This window comes from Phycodurus eques, chromosome 8 (assembly GCF_024500275.1).
Source record: "Phycodurus eques isolate BA_2022a chromosome 8, UOR_Pequ_1.1, whole genome shotgun sequence".
Lineage (NCBI taxonomy): Eukaryota > Metazoa > Chordata > Actinopteri > Syngnathiformes > Syngnathidae > Phycodurus > Phycodurus eques.
In genome coordinates this window covers 9462099-9480043 of record NC_084532.1, presented here as the reverse complement: position 1 = coordinate 9480043, position 17945 = coordinate 9462099, and positions in this window count along the sequence as shown.

The window sequence follows — 17945 nt, the reverse complement described above, 5'->3', positions numbered from 1 at the left end:
CTTAGTGAGGAGAAGCGGTTCAGAAAATGGATGGATGGATGGAGGTGGTCTGATGTAACACTTCCTGTTAAAAAGCTCATAAAATTACTGAAATTTTCTCTCCTGAGCCAACCGTTTATCAGTTACAGGGTAGGTATATGTGATGAAATAAAACAATTAATCATCCACATCTTTTATGTTTAATGCAAACTATAAACGCTATGGCATATTAATGACACCTCTTGAGATGTTCCACTGTTTTAGCGTGCATGCATGCATTCCCGCCCATGACATCATTACACCGCACAGGCTCGTCTGTGATAACTGCCACAAGTAAATGAGGCGTTGAGGAAAGGCGAAAGTTGACCTGAAACGATTACAAAGGTGACTCTTTTGTCATAAAACATGAAATATTCATTATGTGCCTGTGTCAAACAGGTTACAACGGAATGCATATCAATTCATACTTGAGGTGGAATGCATAACACAGCCCCATGCAGGCATACCACCACATTCAAACATTTACAAATGGACCTCAGACTCACTTAGTGGGACTGGTAGGTTACAGTCAAAACCACATAAACTTGACCAAGTCAAGAACGAGACAATGGATCCTGATTATATTCTATCACATTCATTAGACTGACAACAACAAAAAACAACAACTATGCAATGCATAGTTGAAGACTGTCCGTGCGGTTTATTCTTATAAATGAATCCAGAGGCCCCTGTAGCAGGGGTTCAAAAACCTTTTGGGTCCAGGGAACCCTTGATTGGGGGGAACTTTTTCCAAGGACGCCCTCATAATCCTAATGACAATGAAACATTACTCTGCGTGCCCCTAAATGTCATAGTAATAAAAAGATGCCAATTAAAAAAAAAAATGTCATAATGTTACGGTAACAAATGCATTTTTTTAAAAGGTTGTAATGTTACAGTACGTTAATTAAATCGTATTTTTCAAGAAAAAAAGTTGTGCTCTTCTCTCTACAAGACATTTTGTCGACGTAAACTTATAAGAAAAAAGTTTTATATTCAAGGTAAAGTCAGAAATATTGTGATACTAAAGTCAATGTTTAACAAGGGAAAACGGTGACTTTAAAAAATACCATGTTATTCTGGTAAAATATGCCTGTTATAATGAAAAAGACGCCTTTAGTTATGAAAAAAAAAAGAATATATTTGTGAAAAAAAATCAGGGAGATGTCGCTATAATGTCAGCGCTTCTAATTGACCCATAGCTAAGGTAGGGAAAGTCATTTGTTTTATTCACATGCCAGTCTCCATAAAGAGCAATGTACTTTTTTAAAGGGGGCATATTTTGCCAAAGTCTAGTATTTGGGATTACGTCTCTGAGTTGCAGACTTATTTCTGTCTCGAGGCCTGAAATCAGGTCATTCCAATTTCTCAACCTTATCTACATCACTAGGGAAGATCTCCGCCTTCCCTTTCCCCCCCTGAGCCAGCGTGCTCTCACAAATGGGTCTTCTACACGGAGGCAACCAATCAGAGGAAAGGGGTCTTAGCCAAATATACACAAAGCAGGTAGAAAACTGGGTCAAAGAGAACTAGCTGTCAGGGGGGCCTTTTCTGGACACTTGTATGACAAAACCAAAGTGTTGAAATTGACACTTTTATACGAAGTCCAGGTTAGAGAGTCACTCTATGGAGGTCTAAATAGCTAAAATACGATACCTTTAAATGATACAACATAATTCATTGCACGGTGGGCGACTGGTTACAGCGTCTGCCTCACAGTTCTGAGGACCAGGGTTCAATCCCCGCCCCCGCCTGTGTGGAGTTTGCATGTTCACCCCGTGCCTGCGTGGGTTTTCTCCGGGCACTGTGGTTTCCTCCCACATCCCATAAACATGCATGCTAGGTTAATTGACAAATCTAAATTATTGGTAGGTGTGAATGTGAGTGCAAATGGTTGTTTGTTTCTATGTGCCCTGCGATTGGCTAGCAACCAGTTCAGGGTGTACCCCGCCTCCTGCCTGATATTAGCTGGGATAGGCTCCAGCACGCCCGCGACCCTAGTGAGGAGAAGTGGCTCAGAAAATGGATGGATGAGAATTATTTTCCAGACCCTCAAGCTATGGCTCAAAGACCCCTGTGGGTCGGGGGACCTCAGTTTGATAACCACTGCCATGTAGAATCGAATAAGCCTTTAATGGTCTTGCAATGGGGAAATTCCATTATTTACAGCAGCAAAGTGGACTGTATTAGCACACAGGGATGAGAATAGAAAAAAGGCAGAATGTATTTATATTGTGGTGTACTACAATGCCAAGTAATGAAAAATAAGCAGTGTACTGTATATACAGTGGATCTGGAAAGTATTCACAGTGATTCACGTTTTCCGCCTATTATTTGGTACACTTTTATTCCAACACTGATTGAATTCTTGGGATTTTATTTGTAATACATTTGCAAAAAACATTGTTGTCATTATGGAGTGTGCGGTGCAGAAAAATCAATCAATCAATCGATTTAGTGCATTTGGAATGCTGTAACAACAAAATGTTGAAAAACGTGAAGCACTAGGAATACTTTCATGCACAAGGCCAAGTTAAAATACGATTGATTCTGGAAAGAAAGACCCTCAAATTTTATATCCCTGGATATCCTACATTTCATAATTATGTCATGAAAAACAGCATCATTCCAAGAGCTACCAATCTGCTTTATCAGTTATTTACGATTTTTTTGCGGGTCTTTTTTTGTGTTTGAGTGAATAAAGTGAACAAAGTCAGTACTGTGTGACTGTGTGTGAGTGCCTTTCTGCCCTTCCCTTGAATTCCTACACCTTTATGGTTGAGGGCGAGGATAAGCCTCCCTCATCCCTGACGCTGGCAGCCCTCCAGCTCTCTCCGCGACATGATGAAAAAGGAACAGCAAATTCCAGGCATTATTAGTGGCGCGGTCACACACATTTGTTCGATCTTATTTGACATGTCATGGGCTCATCACCAATTCTTGCTCTCTCTCTCTCTCTCTGCTTCTACCCTTACAACAACAAGGCCCTTTCTGCGTTCCAAATGAGGCACGATGGGTTAATGACGGTTGCGTGCAGACGTGGCTGGGGCCTCCGTGATTACCTCACTGGCTTCGCCTCCAGGTGTTCAGCAGACAGCTAATGATGTGTTGTCTGCTGGAGGAGGGAAGGCAAGAAGTTACAGTACACTGGAGGGTGACATGTTGCCACTAGCATTACGTCACCAATTGGCACATTTGCTCCAAAGGAGAACAAAAACACTTCACTTGAAACTGTCATTGTGTAAGGCAGTGGCTCTCAAACTGGGATCTGCAAAACATAGCTGAGGAGTCCGCAAAACAATTTGCAATAAATTATGTCGTCTAGTTAAAAATAGTGCACAAAATGTATGGGGACCGGTGTGGCAATAACCTCTAAAAATGGGGAGGGGGGTGGGGGGCATGGATCAGGGGGGAGCATGTTCTTAAAGGAATTAAGTCTTTCTTTTTTTTTTTTTTTTTTTAGAACAAAACAACAAAAGGTATACTTTTTTGAGAATATAGTTTTATTTTCTAGAGAATAAAGGCTTTTATCCTGGAATATAAGATGTAGTATGATATATTACGAGAATACATTATAGTCATATTTTTAAAATTTGATTGTTAAAATTTGACTTTATTCCCTTGTTAAACTTTGATTTATAAAATTCTAATACCTTATCTTGAAAAAAAACTAGCTTTTTTCCTCGTAAGATTACGACTTTTTACCCCAACAAAATAGGGGTTTCTTTTGTTTCTTTAAAAGATTATGACTCTTTTCTTGAAAAAAATGTACTTTATTCCCATAACATCACAGACCCCACTGGCTAGTTTAACCATAACCATACTGTATATGAGACGACAGCAGGCTGTGCATTTGGTCCCTGGACCTTCAGTGAGGATTTACCTGACTTAATCCACCTGTAACAGTAAATACCACCACTATCACGTTATAATTGTAGAAACCAACAATACTATACAAATCTGCAATATAAATGCAGTCCAGGGCGATTCTAGTTTCAGGGGTTTAGGGGTGGTGGGATTCATTTTAGGATTGTTCAGCGCCTCCCAAAAATGGGCTAGAAATGCTTAAGCCAGTCAGTAAACTATTCAGTAGCACCTTGCCTAGAATATTATCACATACACAACAACTAACTTCTGTCAATCCATTTCAAACTGACGACAGTGGTACTGTCTGATCATCTGAATTGTTTATTGAAGCGAGAGAAAAAATGGCAGCTAATACCTACCTAACAACATAAACAGTGACCTACGATGAAATGCACAAACAATGAGGACTGGCAATGACAATAGTGTGTTGGCATAGAGTGGTTTAGGTTAAGAAATGTGCCCAATATCCAGGTGCAAGCGAGGCATTCACAGCAAATCACTGGAAGAAAGGTATTGCTCTGAGTATGTAGAGTGCTGAGAGCCCACTACGGGAGGGGTGGAGCAAACCATTTTTGAGGCAATGGCTTAGCTGTAACATGTTTTGCTCTGACCAACCAGAGGACGGAAGAACTGAAGTTTTAGTCATTGGTCCTGAGTTCCATTTAAGCACTAGCTTTCAATTCTCTGGCCATTTGGTCATTCCTCGGGTTCTATGTTTCAGTTTCAGTTCTACAACCCCCGTTTATGGAACAGCCTGTTGGAGAACCTCAGGGCCACAGAGAATATTCTTGTTTGTAAGAACAGGGTCAAGACCCAGCTTTTAAATTTAGCTTTTAACCAATATTTATTTGTTGTACTTAATTCCTTTTATTTGTACCTAGGATTTATTCTTCTGTTATTTTATCTCCATTCTTTCATGAATCTTTATTGTATCTTATCCTTAGCCAGATTGTATTTTTTTAGGTCTGTTATATTTTTATCATTTCAGTCGACACATTTTTAGGTTTGATTAATATCTCTTAGTAATACTTTACTGTTTCCAGTGTTTCATCAGAGGGAGCCCCCTGCACTGGGAGTTGTGATGCGCCGTGGCCGTGATCCTGCCTGTTGGATCCTCATGCTCTGCTGTACATTAGCAAGACGTAATTTGCAGACTTTTTCTCTCAGCTAAAAGACCTGCAAGTTTCCTCACATTGTCACTGCAACCTTGAGCAGAGATCTATACACCTTGTAAGGGGAATTAAACAACTATGGATTGCTGCAAGTCGACTCTCTTTATCTGGACAGAGCAGAGAGAGGAGATAAAGTGTGTTCTTTGTTTGTCGGAGCTGCAGTGTCTCTTCACACGTCAAACCTCTCCTCCTGTTGGGATTTACCTGCTGGGCGCTTACAAGCAAAGCAATTTTGTTTTATGAGCTGAAAGAGCTATTCGGCGTTACTAGAGATTCCCTGAGACCTTTTTATCTTGGGTTGCTCCGACACCAAATTAAATGGAACATTCTAAAACACTGCTTTTCTTTCATCCATTCATTCCATTCAAGTCCTTCATAAAATTATCAATAATAGTTGACATAGGTATGAGCTAACATTTTGGACTTTTTGTCAGAAACATCGACTGTATGTATAGTATTGCTTATTGCTCACCAGTTAGCCTCAGTCAGTCTAATCTTTTGATGTGAACCTGTGCGATTTTCTATGGCACTTATCTTCATTCGGGTGGAGGGTGAGACAGCCATTTGCAAGGCACATATACACAAACAATTATTCATACTCACATTGATTTAGAATCTACAATGAACCTACCACAAATGTTGTTGGAGTGCGCGACGAAGTAGTAGCGGTACCTGTAAAAAGAAACACCTAAACACAGGGAGAACATGCTCCACAGGAGGGCGTGATCCGAGATTTTAACCCGGGACTTCTTGATTGGGATGTGGCAGATGTAATGTGGCAGACGTGCTATGGTTAGGAGGGCGGGGAACTTCAGGATGAGTCCTGATGCAAAAAGAAAGTCATCAATGACCACATTTGCTTATTTGGATGGGTAAAATCCGTCTTTAGCGCAACAAAGCCACACAATCTGTACATAGTAACCCTTTCCTTTTTTGAAAATTTAAATTCTTAGTTTATGAGCTACACGGTGGATTAGTGGTTAGCACATCTTCCTCATAGTTTCAGGGTGTGAATCTCGGCTACGATCTTCCTGTGTGGAGTTTCCATGTTCTCCGTGTGCTTACGTGGGTTTTCTCTGGGTACTCCCACTTCCTCCCGTATTCTGAAAACATTGTTAGTTTAACTGAAGACTCAAAATTGCTCATAGCTGTGAATGTGAGTGTAAATGATTGTTTGTACATATGTGTACTGCGATTGACTGGCCACCAGACCAGGGTTTACTGCACCTCTCACCGAAATTCAACTAGGAGGGGTTCCAGCTCTCCCGTGACCCTAATGAGGACAAATGTTCTGCACCATTGCAAACTACTACAATTAACATTTTTTTTACATTAATACCTTCCTGACAGTGTCAATCAAACTGAGCATTATTATTAATGTCATCACCATTATCTTGGTGAAGGCAGCATTTATAACATAGCTCTTGAATTGGAGTTTTTGAGATTGGCCAAATATATGGTAAAATTATGAACTGGGTTTGATTTTCTATAAATGTCATGGAGGTGATTGTTACATTGGGCAAGTGTACCGTACCTAACAAAGTGACCATGTTGAAGTTCCAAAATCTTGCCTCGCTATAGTACACCAGCGTCTTACTGTATGAATATAGAATTTTGAACTACACAGTAATGATAAGTAACCTTTGTAGCAATAACCTTTATTGAGCCAAGGCACATTAATACAAAATACAAAAATCTCACAGCATATCACTGTACGAAAATGTCAAAAAAGTGATACTTATAGGAGTGTCTCGATCTGATCTTTGAGATCGGAAATCAGTCGATGTCAGCAAAACACAAGGATCGGATTATAGGTAAAATCTCAGATTTGACCACTTTTATACAAGCAGTCTATTCTATGCTACTCTCCAGTACTTCTATCCAGCAGCGGCGTGCCGACGTCATTACAACAGCCGGTTGCTAAGGTGCTAACATAGTGGCAAGAGGTAAGAGTGACTATTGCTTGTTTAAAGTTGTTTATTGCCACTCAAGTTGAAGTTCACTGTCAAACCAAACCGACATAACAAAAGAATTACACCTATTGCATGTTAAAATACATCACAGACTTAGTTTCTTCTTTGTTTTTTGTTCACTAGCTCAAAGCTAACACCATTGACGAGCTAACAAAAATTAGCATCAATCTCGAGTCAATTATATCTCTCAAAATAATGAATATTGGCACACAAATGCTGTATAACCCCATATAAACAGGCAATATAACAATACTCTCTGTCATATATTCTTCAAACTTTGTTAAAAACGAGTTATAATGACAATATTTGATCGTAACTACTTTCTTTGTTACTGCAAGTCTTATTGTGTCCACCACACTGCCCCTCAGAGGTCAAGACGAGCATAGCAGTTACTTTATGTAACACATTGGTTAATAATAAATGGGTTGTTTTTTCTCATATGTGCCTTTTGTAACATTCCATACTATAAAATAAGTAAATTATGTATGATTATTGCTGAAATCGGATCGGACTGAGATCGGTATTGGCCAAAACCCAAGGCTGCAATATTGGTATTGGATCGGAAGTGAAAAAGATGGACATCCCTAGATACACAGGTTATGATTTGATTTGTTCTGCCTGTCACTATACATTACTGGCATAGATAGATGAAGATACTGTCGATACATTATTTGAAACAAATAATACTTTTTTTGACCAAATAAATTAAATTGGATCATTTCCCACAGCACATCTGCTGATCTCACACGGCACACAAATATGCCACAAAACAGTGATGGGGAATCACTGCTTTTTGGAAACCTATGGTGGACCATGGCCAAATCTTGTACAGTTGTTTAGTAGAGCTACTCAAGTATAAGGTCAGGAAAGCAGAAGGCTACATTGCAGACTCATTTGTCAGTAAGTACACGGGCTGAGTTTAAAAATAACACTGTGGAGCAATCATGTGCCATTACAAGAGATTAATGATTCAGATGAAAGTCACCACACTAATCAGGCCACTGATTGTCATTCCTCCAGTGCAAACCTTCCAACATGCACATGGGAAAGAAAACACAATTCTGAGTGCTTTGCTCAGACATACACACCATTGCTGTATGCCAAAGATCATGAATGACAAACATACCAGTTACATAATCTATTTTTTTACAGTTGGTTGTAAGTTTTAACATTAACAATATCTTTTTTTTCCAGAAAATTCTAAACTTCACATTACCACGGCAATGTGGGAAGGAGCCATATTTGGCTATTCACGTACGTGTTGAAAATGCTGGACCCGACACATCTCACTATAAACAAAGTTATTTATCCCACTCAATCAATAAGTTACAGTTTATTATAGTGTCCTGAAGTATTTGGACAATGACATGCGTCTTTGTACACCACGGAAATGGATTTGAAATGAAACAATCAAGATGTGATTAAAGACTAGACTGTAATTACCAGATTGTAGACTTTTCCGCTTTATGATGTTTCACAAAAATATGGTATTGCAATGGACATTTGACAAAAATGGCAGTATAACCTTGTGGTTAGCACATCTGTTCTACAGTTCTGAGGTTCGGGGTTCGATTCTTGACTTCCGACATGCTACGTAAAGTTTGCATGTTCTCCTTATGCTGGGTGTGTTTTCTGGGGGTACTGTGGTTTTCCCCCCACATCCCAAAAATAATGCAAGTTAGACCAACATACTTATGTGTGAATGTGAGCATAAATGGTTATTGTCTATACTGTATGTGCACCGCAATTGGCCCTGGCGTTGCTCATTTCAAGGAGGAGGGGCAGGAGGATGAGACAAGCTGCAAAAAAAAAAAAAAAAAAGTAATGGGTGCACCCCATTGTAATGGCTCGTCAGGACCTCAGAGAGTTGAGGCTTCTTCGTTTCCCGAGAACAAGTCCGCCAAGAAAAGCACACAGAAATAATTTCGCCAGCCCTTCTCCCATTTGAGGACCATTCCGACGTCACCCTAATATTGTTCTCAAAATAGAACTTATTTCAACGAAGGTTACGCCACACACTTCCAGTTTTAAGGACTGATCCCGCACCACCACTTGTGGTCCATTTATGTCTATGCAAAATGACTGGATTATTTACAATTCACTCAAGGCTCATCGAAAAATGGAGTCGAGTTGAGTCGTATCCATCCATTTTCTTAGCCGCTTCTCCTCACTAGGGTCGCGGGCGTGCTGGAGCCTATCCCAGCTGTCATCGGGCAGGAGGCGGGGTACACCCTGAACTGGTTGCCAACCAATCACAGGGCACATAGAAACTAACAACCATTCGCACTCACATTCACACCTACGGGCAATTTAGAGTTGTCAATTAATGCATGTTTTTGGGATGTGGGAGGAAACCGGAGTGCCCGGAGAAAACCCACGCAGGCACAGGGGAGAACATGCAAACTCCACACAGGCGGGGACGGGGATTGAAGCCCGGACCTCAGAACTGTGAGGGTGACGCTCTAACCAGTCGGCCACTGTGCCGCCATTGAGTCATATCATTAAAGCAAATTCATCCACGTCAATACTTGAGTTCCATATGGACCGATTGTCTACTGAGTAACTTGCATAGCTAATAATGTCAGCTCACGAGAGCACATTCATTCTTTGGTCAAGAGAACGACACAATCATTTACATTTTACTCATGTCTTTTAGCAAAGCAGACTACATAAGCACAACATTGTCTTGTTTTTCCTCTTTTCGTGGTGATTTCAAGTAGCAAGCCATTTATTTTTTTTTAAATCTGTGAGGCCGACCACTTGATTAGGGACAGTGAGCAAGACGGCAACCAGCCGGGCTTGTCATCGCCTGTTTTTGCACACTAAACATTCTGAGCCCATATCCGGCATTTAAAAGAGGGTTTTGCGGTTTGTCAGTGGAAGGCTAACAAATATAAATCTGAAGAACGTGAATAGAAAACCGATCATTTGGGGGAAGTCAGCAACTGCAAGAGTCATTGTTTTATTGATCTCGACCTTACAGCAGTAACAATCGTATGTGCCCATCCTGCGTAAGATTCTATTTAAACTTGAAACAGTACGTACACCGGGAAAAGCACGGAGATGCAGAGTTGAAAACAGTTATGAGATACTTACGTGACAATATTTTCGTAAAAGTTCTCCTCATTGCTTTTCATTTTGCCCTTTTCCTCGCTCAGCAGTGTCATGTGCTGTGGGGCTGCCGTTCTCACAGGGTAATACTATAGAAGCCTCACACAAAGTGACACATCAATGATCGACAGCAGTGCTTTTTGTTCGCTGAATGTTGAACGGTTTTATTTCTCTTCAGGAGCATGCCTTAGCATTGACGAGCAGATAGTGTGTACAAAAATCTAACCCTGACAACACAGCGACTGTGGGCCCGGGAAGTACTTGAAGAAATATTTTGCCGGAAGTCCCGCCCCATCCGTGGCATAAAATTAAACCCTATTTGAGGTCACTCTGCGGAGCATCAGCTGCCCTCTATGTTGTTGCCAGTGGGCCAATGCTGTAGCACCAGTAGGGGGGGCAGTCTCTGCACGCCCCTGATACGTTGTACGTTATACAATATATACGTTCAATTTGTCTTTATGTACAGCACTTCATTGCTTCAGCTGCAGTTGTTCTTAAAATGCTTCATAAATAAATGTCTGCCTTTTGTCCAAAGTCAGGTGGAATAGGCTTTAGCTCCCAGTGACCCAGAACAGGATAAGTGGTATAGGGAATAGATATTATTTATTTATATTTTTTGTCCTATTAAGGTCCTTAGATGAGCTGCAGGCAATCCCAGCTGACTTTAGGCAGGAGGTGGGGTACACCCTAAGTTGGTCACCAGCCAATCATAGCGCAGACACAGACAAACGACCATTCACACTTATATTCACACCTATGGAACCCTTAAACTCTTTAATGAAGCCAATATGCATGTTTTTGCAATGTGTTAGGAAGCCAAATTACTCCGAAAAAAACCTACGCAAGCACTGAAGGCGGAGTCAAGGATCGAACACTGAAACTCAGAACTGAGAGGTAGACGTGTTTACCACTAGGTAGGTAACCGTACTGCCCATGTAATATGAATTTTTAAAAATTCCCTTTTATTTATTTCAAAAATGATCTAAACATGAGCATGAAATTAATTTGCATGCCACCCTTCAAAGTGGATCCACTCATAAAGCCCTTTTGTGTGCATGTGTTTGCAGTGATACAATGCAGACACAATAACCAGGTGTCATGTCGTTATTATCTGTCTGTTGTGTTGACGGTGGACCACCCGTTTGTCCCCAATGTATCCTGTCCATGTTTATGTTTCTTGCACGAAATGGCTGCGCAAATGTTGTGATTACAATTATAGCCAATCAATCAAGTTTCCCATGGGATTCTGACATCATGTTTGGGTCAACAAGGTCAAGCAAAAAACAGCGAAGGCATACTTAGTGCACATCCTTATGAAAGGAAATCGAACATCTGCCTACAAGACCTTTTTCTCCCTGCTTTGTTTGCTTCCAATGACCACCTGATTGAAGAATCTCTTGCGAGTCAACCCAATGTTGGATCCGTGTACTTTCAGTCCAGCCACAGAGGAAGAGAGCTGAAAGGTTGGCTCCGCTGCTCGCCAAAGCGTCTCAAGAGAATTATGTGGGAAAAGTGCTTTTCTTTCTGCATGATTTATGACCTCATCAACATTTTTCTAACCCTTTTCACTCCATTCAAGACAGTATAATGGCTGTCCCACGTTTAAAGTGATGTTGCACAATCTTTGTGTAACACAGGCCAACAAAACAGTAGTCTACACAAGAATGGGGTGATATTACAGCAGTTTATAGTTTCAAGTCTCTGTAGTTTTGCATGGGCACATACCAAACTTAATTCTTGTTATACAGCATTTGCATGGAAACAGCACCAGACGCATTTTGCTCAGTCGCTTCCTGTTTAAGGCGTAAAGCGCTCCCACCTCATCAGCATTAGATTCCTAACAGGGGATTAGTTTATACACTATGTATAGTGAGGATCTTATGGGCACATATTGAGAAGGCAGAGATCTACACAACTTCCCCTCAGAATGTGAACACAATCCCTTCCATGTGTTTGGCTTTCCCCAATGCGAAATAAGAGATAGAATGAATCCCTTAATGGATCTCTATGGTCATATTTATTTTATTTCTAATATGAGAAATTGGATACTGCCTACTAACAGTGGCAAAATTCAGTGAGGTGGCTACGAAAACCAGTTGTCGGAAAGGGTGGTCGGGGAGGTTGCGGATTGAACTTTTTTCACCTTGAAATCCGATGGACAGCAGGGGCGGACGTTGGTGGGGAGTTTGGGGGCTAAGGGGAATATCAATTTGACCGGATTTTCTTTTTAAGAAAGATAGCCCATGCACAAAGGGGGTGCCCATCGGGGTGACCGCCCTTAAGTCGTGACAACCCCTAGCCATCCCCTGGCTCTGCCCCTGAGCAGTGGCTCCTTTGCTTGAGTCCAAAAATTCAAGTCAGCAACACAGGTACACTCTTAGAGGCAACGCAGGTAAAGAAACAGCCAAGTAACAATAAATAAAATAATCATGGCAACGCTTGTTAGTTTATTTTCCTCCGCGTAGTGATATTGTAAAATGATTTGAGATGAGTACATTTTCTGAGCGTATATGTATTCATTTAAAATGTAAACATTTCATTTGAAGAGAGGGAAGTATGCATAACATGATTGATTTTTGCATTGATGGATGTCTGTATTTGTATGGAGTGGACCTACTTTATAATTCCATTTTTGGGACTATAGTAATGGAATGGTATTGGCGGAGGGATATGTTGTGATGAGGCAAAGTGTAACAGGGAGTTGGAATCATTATGGTTGTTTGCTGTGGAGCTATTCGCACAACCTTTAACATTACTCACTCTATTCACTCACTAAAAAGTGTTAAAATATGCTTAAAGGTGCCATATTTTACCAAACCAACTTCTTCGAGTCTTTGGGATGTAATATTGGCTCTATGGTGCCTCAGTAAACATGTGAAATACGAATTAAAATCTTCCACCCATTTCTGAGTGAGGCCCGAAATCAGGTTATTCGAATTTCTCAAGCTTATCTATGTTGCTAGCTAAGATCTCCGCCTACCTCTCTGCTCCTATGCCAGGACTGTCAACATAACAAACACGTGTGCTCTTGTAAGTGGGTCTTCTAGAGGGAAGGGGGGAGTCTTAGCCAAATATGGACAAAGAGGATACAAAACTGGGTCAAACAGAAGTAGCTGTCAGAGGGGCCTTTTCCAGACACTCGAATGACAAAACCAAGGTGTTTTTTTAAAATGAAATTGACACTAACCCTAAGTCCACGTTAGAGAGTCACTCTATGGAGATCTATCCATCCATTTTGCACACCGCTTATCCTTACTAGGGTCGCGGGTGTGCTGGAGCCTATCTGAGCTGACTGTAGGCAAGAGGCAGGGTACACCCTGAACTGGTCAGCCAATCGCGGGGCACATGTAAACAAACAACGATTCACACTCACATTCATACCTACGGGCAATTTAGAGTCTTCAATTAACCTACCGTGCATGTTGCCGGGATGTGGGAGGAAACCGGAGTACCCGGAGAAAAACCACACAGCCAGGGAGAGAACATGCAAACTCTACACAGGTGAGGCCAGATTTGAACCAGGGTCCTCAGAACTGTGAGGCGGAAGTGCTAACCAGTCAACCACTGTGCCGCCTCTATGGAGGTCTAAATAGCCATAACATGGGACCTTGAAATCCACCGGACCGTCTCGCAGAGGTGGGTGGTGGCTCTACATGGGCAGCCGGAACACAGTCTCGCCACTGGCAGCCGATCCTGGCCTGACGGGGCACGTTGGGGACAGTGGTACGAAGGGTGCCTCTCTCCCGATCGCTCTGACGGGCATAGTGGCTACGCCATAGCACGGGAAGGACTCAGGACCTTGAGGTGCAGTCGAAGTGTCTTTGATCGATGTGACCTGCAATTCATATTAGTTGTCTCTATTTTTTATTTTATGTTTTTCATCGGGCGGTTAACTTTATCCCCCTTATCTTACCCAGTAAAATCCGGCAAAGTGGTTTTTTTGTCCACATCACTTCCGCATCATAATGCAGCATTTTGGTCACATGGGTCAATCAGCCAATCATCATTGTACAGTATTTCTTGTGATTTTTGTCACATGGGTTATGTGGCCAATGAGATGCGTATATACTTTAATAAGGGAGTGGAGAGCTGTGGCAGCACGGCTAAGCGACATGCCTACGTATGGCTGACCCAAAAGTAATTTCTTTTCAAAATATTTGGCTCATTATTTTATATCGAGGCAAGACCATAACTATATGAGGCACTTCTGAAACTGTGAAACTGTGAATATAAAACTGTTAGCTAATGCTAATCTCTGCTAACACTGCAGTTCTGCTCTACTCTATCACTTGAAAGTGTCTCTTTCGCTTCTGGAAACTGTCATGTGTTTTTGTTTAGATTATATTTAGTTTTATTTCATGTAACATTTTAAGTATAAATACAGTAAGAATAGGGTTAGAAAAATCTCAGTAACCTTGTATTCTTGCTGCATTCCAGAAAAGTGGGAAGTCTGAGTTCTCTGACCTCCGACCAGGAAAAGTGCACTGGAACGCTACTCAAACTGGGAGGTCAAGTCGCGAAGTCGGAGTAAAAATATTTATCCCGACTTTAAAGAGTTTTGACAATGGTGACCCCCATGGAGACACAGGCCGTGAATGGTAAAACATAATTTACTAGATTCGAAAAATCTTCTTTTTTTCATGTTATCCTTTTCCGTTTAAGCCTATCTCCTCTTCAAGTTTCAACATTCTGACATGCATATTTAATCAAGTGGAATAAAATATCCTATTTAACCTTCTTTGTAAAAAAAAAAAAAAAAAAAAAAATCACACTTGGGAATGAAGCTTCTTTCTCTCTGAAAGACATTCCCTGTATGTAAGTAAAGGCATGCAAATTCTCTAAGTAACACTAATCCAGCTATTCCATCCATTTCCTATAAACTCTTGCCTATTAAGTCGTCGCTGGGCTGGCGCTATCCCAGCTGATTTTGGGTGAGAGGCGGGTACATCCTAAACTGGTCGCCAGCCAATTGGAGCTATTATCTTTATTGTTTAATAAAATTATCAATCAGATAGTCCAACAACACAATTCGCTCCTAGCATACTAAAATGCTCTTTGTTCATTGTGACTTTGGGGGACAATTACCATGGATCTTTATCCAAGGGCTGGATGTCAGCCATTTACAGTGACTGTGCTTTCAGCCTTGTTAATATACTGTACGCGTACATTATGCCTCTTTTTTTTCTGACCCAATTTCCCTTCCATGAAAATCACTTTGTGTGCGGTTTCCAGATGAGGATGGAACTGTTCTAAGAGAGGATCTTTGCAGTGATCTGGAGCCCAGCAGGGGACACATTAAGTGAAAAAACACAGATTTGCATTATTTTACAAGGCACAATTGGAGGACATGCAAAGAAAGGATTGGCTTGGATTTTTATTCCCATACTATTCACACTTCATTAGGTATTCCTGCACAATCGGATGACAACCAATAAAATTAAGAGTTTAAAAAAATTTCTCTTGACAAATTTAACGCTAAGTTTTGATTGAGACTGTCAGAAAGGTATTAATTAAACTATATGTTCAATTATATGTCGATAGTTTGCACTGCATACACAGTAGTTATGTATAATAGTATAATATATACTTTTTTTAAACTACTGTATCATTAAATCGGTGATTAAAATCAGTGCAAAAAATCCAAATGAAACATTTTTACATAAAATGATTAGATCAACAAAACAATAAACATATTATAATAATATAATTTGTATTAAAAATGCTCTCTCTCTCTCTCTATATATATATACTATATACGATATAGGCGGCACAGTGGCCGACTGGTTAGGGTTCAATCCCCGGCCCCGCCTGTGTGGAGTTTGCATGTTCTCCCCGTGCCTGCGTGGGTTTTCTCCGGGCACTCCGGTTTCCTCCTACATCCCAAAAACATGCATTAATTGGTGACTCTAAATTGCCCGTAGGCATGACTGTGAGTGCGAATGGTTGTTTGTATGTGCCCTGCGATTGGCTGGCAACCAGTTCAGGGTGTACCCCGCCTCCTGCCCGATGACAGCTGGGATAGGCTCCAGCACGCCCGCGACCCTAGTGAGGAGAAGCGGCTCAGAAAATGGATGGATGGATATATACTATATAGTATATATACTATATACTGCAATTGGCTGGCAACCAGTTCAGGGTGTACCCCGCCTCCTGCCCGAAGATAGCTGGGATAGGCTCCAGCACTCCCGCGACCCTTGTGAGGATAAGCGGCTCAGAAAATGGATGGATGGATGAATGGATATATATATATATCTTCGGGCAGGAGGCGGGGTACACCCTGAACTGGATGGATATATATATATATCCATTCATCCATTTTCTGATATAAATATATATATATATTTATATATTTATATATATATAAATATATATATATAAATATATATATATATATATCCATTCATCCATCCATCCATTTTCTGACACCGCTATATATATATATATATACAGCCTGCAGCAGCTCAGGCACAGTGACCGACTGGTTAGAGCGTCAGCCTCACAGTTCTGAGGACCCGGGTTCAATCCCCGGCCCGGCCTGTGTGGAGTTTGCATGTTCTCCCCGTGCCTGCGTGGGTTTTCTCCGGGCACTCCGGTTTCCTCCCACATCCCAAAAACATGCATAAATTGGAGATTCTAAATTGCCCATAGGCATGAGTGCGAATGTGCCTTGTTTCTATGTGCCCTGCGATTGGCTGGCAACCAGTTCAGGGTGTACCCTGCCTCCTGCCCGATGACAGCTGGGATAGGCTCCAGCACACCCGTGACCCTAGTGAGGAGAAGCGGTGTGGAAAATGGATGGATATGTATATATGAAACTTGTAACAATGATGCCATTTTGACAAATTCTCAAACGTGACACATTTTTTCCAAATATGACTTCCAAACACCACCTTATGGTGCAATCTATTTGTTTGTCTGAGATTTTTAAAAGGTTAGACTCATAGTTACACTTTTGAACACATAAGAAAGAGCATTGACTCAATTTCATTGTTATAATTTTGGACTTTTCTTAATGGAATATTTACTCATCTGGTTTGTCATATGAATAACATGTCTAAATTGTGCACATTTGTCATCAGGTCAACATGGCATGGTACAATGGTTTCCACATGCTGTACACATATAATGCAACAAACACATTTTTAATTGTGTATTTACATTTCCTTATGTTTTTTTAATCTGTTTATTATTTGTGTAGAGAGAAAATATGTGGCTAAATCGAAAATAATGATCAATGGTTTTCATTCACTTTTTTAGAGGAAACATCCAAGGGTCTTGTTGATGCATTTATTCAAAATGAAGAAGTTATAAAAATGTCATCAAATGTAATTAGTTATATTACTTTGACAAAGTAATTGAAATAGTTACACTACTATGACAGTGCCACTTGTAATTGTCACCAACTATATTTCCAAAATAAATGCTTGCCACCCTAAAGAAGACAAGTGCTATGGCAAATGGATGAATGGATTTTTCCATGTGAATACAATACGCCACCATGAATTTAGTTTGAACAGTGAAGAAGAAAGTAACTTCCTCGGTTATCCAATCTGTCAGCGTGGTTCTTTAGTCTTCAATAGAAAATGGATGGATTATGTACAGTCGCACAAATTTATAATAACATAAACACATGATGACTCTCAGACTGTACATATTTCATGACATGAATGACTGATGACTTCCTTTAATGTTTAAAAGCATCCTATTGTACATGTGAAATCAATCAGGCTTGTTCTTTCAACTCCTACTGTAAACCAAACATCCTTCAGACTTGTGTTTACTGCAGGAGTCGCCGCCCTGCTAA